Raw genomic sequence first — 4,019 nt, forward strand, 5'->3', positions numbered from 1 at the left:
GAGTATGATCGTTCTTAGGTAACGTAGTATTGATTCTTCTTCTGACGTATACTTCATCGTCATTGTCATCTTCCCTCATCGGGTTGCCGTACTGGTCGTAGTCTTCCTCGCTGGCGACTTCATCCATTCCAATGACGTTCCTTTTGCCTCTCCTCACGACAACATGGCTAGGATTGCTTATCGTGTACCCATGGCTCGTTTTTTGCGATGGCGTTCATGGTAGCGCTCTTGGCTTCGGGTATAGACATGGTAGTGAAATACCGATTTTCTCGTTTGACATTCTTAGCCCATCTGACACGGAACATTGTCGCGTTGTGCAGTCCAGAGTAGTCAAGCTCCCAGATCTCCTCGACCCTTCCATAGAATCTCTTAGTTGCGCCGTTGTCGCCAGTCATGCATTCCATCGCCACCCCTGAGTTCTGAAAATCACTGTTCATATATTTGGACTGCGTGTAGAACGTGTATCCATTGATATCGTATGTCTGATAGGTCATGAGGTTGGCCGCGGGGCCATGTGCTAAGGCGTATATGAGCAATGCGTCATTAGAGCCCTCTTCCGGGGGATTAGCAAGAATATGCTCTTTGAACCAATGCAGGAAAGTGGAGTTGTGCTCTCTAGTAACTTCGGCGTCTGTACTGCATAGCCCATGGTCACGATACTTCTTTGTGATGGTTTCTTTGTGGAGTGTTACGAAAGGATCTACCTCGTCTAGGTGATGTAGCACTACTAAGTTTGCTATGTCAAAGTCGTTGCATCGATCCGAGTAACCCACATGCAGTTCCCAGCGACCGTTGTAGTGACCTTCTCCTTCGAGCCTCCCAACATGCTTCTTAACAGGAAAACCAACACCAAGCCCGTCTACGCCATATAGATAATTCTCGCAGAAAGAGATGCACTCTTGTGTCAGATAGCCCTAGATGATGCTTCCATCCGGACGGGACATGTTATGAACGAATCCTTTGACGACCCCATTCAACCTCCCAAACAACACCATGTAGTGCGGGAATGACGGCACCAGGTCTATTATGTCGTCCACAATATGGACACACAGATGCACCATGACGTCAAAGAACGCGGGTAGGAAGTACATCTCAAGCTCATTTAGTATCACAATGATCTCTTCATGTAGCCTTCAGAGCTTCTTCACACTGATCGACTTTCGAGAGATGGCGTCGAAAAAGTTGCAGAGACCAATAAGCTTGTCACAGACGTGCCTATCCATTATCCCTCTAAGGGCAACATGTAGTATCTGCGTCATCATCACATGACAGTCATGGGACTTCATCCCGCTGAACCTTTTCTTCTTCGTGTCTAAAAATCTGCTTATCTTCCCACAGTAACCGGAAATAACTTTGATTCCGGTAAGGCACTTGGAGAATTGATTGATCTCAGCCGGACTTAAGGTGAAGTAAGAAGGGGGGCAATAATCCCCTCCTTTACTTTTTTCCCTTCTTCTCCCGCGCCTCCGTCTCTGTCTCCTCTTACTTTTTACGGGTAGGCATGTGCAGATCTGCCCTAATTTTCAAATCTTGCAAGTCTTTTCTTGCCTTCGGCACATCCTTGGTCTTATCCGCCATGTTCATCAATGTCGCAAGCAAGCTCTCAAGGACATTCTTACAGATATGCATTTGACCAGGGCAATGAGGCATGTCGAGTTTGTGCCAGTACTCCAAGTCCCAGAAAACAGACATCATCTTCCATACCTTCAGCAGCGGCTCTGGCGCCTTTTTCATCGTCTTTCCCAGCGCAGGGCATTGTTCCCAGTTTTTCAACAGCTCATTGATTTCGGTGCCACTCCTCTTACGTGGAGATCCTCGATGCTCAGCCTCATCATTGAATAGATCTCCATGGTTTCTTGACGGGTCGTCCTTCTCGAGCTATCTTCGATGCTCCATGTACACGATTTTCCCAGACTCGCCTTCTTTCATTGACGTTAGCTGCTGAGGCGTCGTATCATCCATGCACCGCATGCATCCGCAATATCTGTGGCATACCTGGCCTGCGACATATATGTAACCGAGATAGTCATGCACCGTCGTGATCACGCAGCTCTCATATTGAAATACTCGCCTTCACTGGCGTCTCATATCTTGGCCGGTGTTTTCCATAATGTGTCTAACTCCTATTGAAGCAGCCCCAAATATAGGTTAATATTATTTCTTGGTTGTTTCGGCCCTTGAATCAACATTCTCATGTGTATGTACTTTGACTTCATGCACACCCAGGGGGTGATGTTGTACATCCAAACAAACACGGGCCATGTGCTATGGTTGGTGTTCTGGTTACCAAACGGATTCATGCCATCGGTACACGCGCCAAGCACGATGTTCCTTGCATCACATGCGAAATATCGATATTCACCACTGAAAGCTCTCCATTGGCTTGCATCCGCGAGGTGTCTCAGCTTCGGGTTATCTCCATCGTCGGGCTTTTTCCTCTCCGTGTGCCAACGCATGAGCTTTGCTTCCTTGGGATCTACAAAATAACATTGCAGACGGGGAGTGATCGGTAAGTACCATACAACTTTCTAGGGAGATTTCTTTCTGGCCTTCTTGTATCAAGAAGCATTGCACACCGGACAGCTGGTTTTTTCTGCGTGCTCCTTCCGATAAATTATGCAATCATTGATGCATGCATGGTATCTAATGTACGGCGGATCAAGAGGGCACATGACCTTCTTCGCCTCATCCACACTAGTAGGACATAGATTCCCCGCGGGAAGGACATCCTTTAGGTACTTGAGAAGCTCATCGAGGCTAGTGTTGGTCCATTTGTTTTTAGCCTTTGTCTTCAGAAGTTCGAGCGTGAAACTCAAGTGGTTCACCTCGGGATTGCAACCATCATACAATGGAGTGTTCGTGTCTACCAGCATTTGCTCCAGCTTGGCCTCCTCTCTAGAAGCAACTCTATCAGTACTCGTCTCCTTGCGAAGCAGTTCCTGAACATGAGGGTCCCGCATGATTGAACGTAGTAGCGACGAAGTCTGCGGCGTGTAGTCCATGTTTTCGCCGCCGCCATGTCCGGCCTCAGCTCCGCCGCTATTTCCGGCCCTCTTCCCCGCCGCCATGTCCGGCCCCTTCTCCGCCGCCACTATAGGTCATCTCTTCGTCTTGCCCCGTGACATCATTGCCTACCCCGTCGGCGTCCTCATCATCATCATCATCTTCATCACCTTCAACTATCCACCAAGTATAGCCATCCATGAAACCAGTCGTGAGAAGGTGCGCCATCGAATGACCATCCTCATAGGGGTCGAGACAAACTCCTCCTTTGCGTCTTCCACACAGACATAAAATCTCTGTCCGGTTATTTTCATTCATGTCCTGCGCCGCCGACCACAACCACCTTTCCACCATCGTTCCACTGACCATCATGAATGCTTACACGATAATAATAAACAAATTGATTATAAAAATGCATGGATGCATCTGGTGCAAAAACAAAATCCAATTACGTCTACAAAGTTCTCCTTTATGACCAACAAATCATGTATAAATCTAAGAGAGATTTTCAAATGTTTTATTTTTATTATGTGTTTTTGCAGTTCCTTCTACCATGTTCGATACGCGGGTTTAAGAAAGACGAAACTATCGGTCACTACTTCACTGTTACAGTTAACATGGAAAAATAGTGCTTTGAACTCCTTGACTCTTCAACTGCATATCCAGGCACAATAGAATTCTTCAACACTGTAACCAGGAAATTAAAGAAAATCTGGAAGCACATAAACACAGAGCTCCAGCTTTTACAAAGAAGTATCGACCATTTCAAAAAAGTCAAAATGCAAGTGCCACTTCAAGGAGGAGACACGTAAACGCTTCCAACATTTCTCTTGTTTCTTTTTTCAATGCAACATTTACTACTGCCATTCCTCTATAATAGAAGGTATTTTCACGACAGAGGCCAGCGATAATAACCAATAATTCCTCCACATGCAGATTGGACTGCACATTCTATATGTACATGAACGTGAAGCACTACTTCCAAGATGGAACAACATTGGCCTTAAAGGCAGAAC

This window comes from Triticum aestivum, chromosome 1B (genome assembly GCF_018294505.1).
Source record: "Triticum aestivum cultivar Chinese Spring chromosome 1B, IWGSC CS RefSeq v2.1, whole genome shotgun sequence".
NCBI classification, from domain to species: domain Eukaryota; kingdom Viridiplantae; phylum Streptophyta; class Magnoliopsida; order Poales; family Poaceae; genus Triticum; species Triticum aestivum.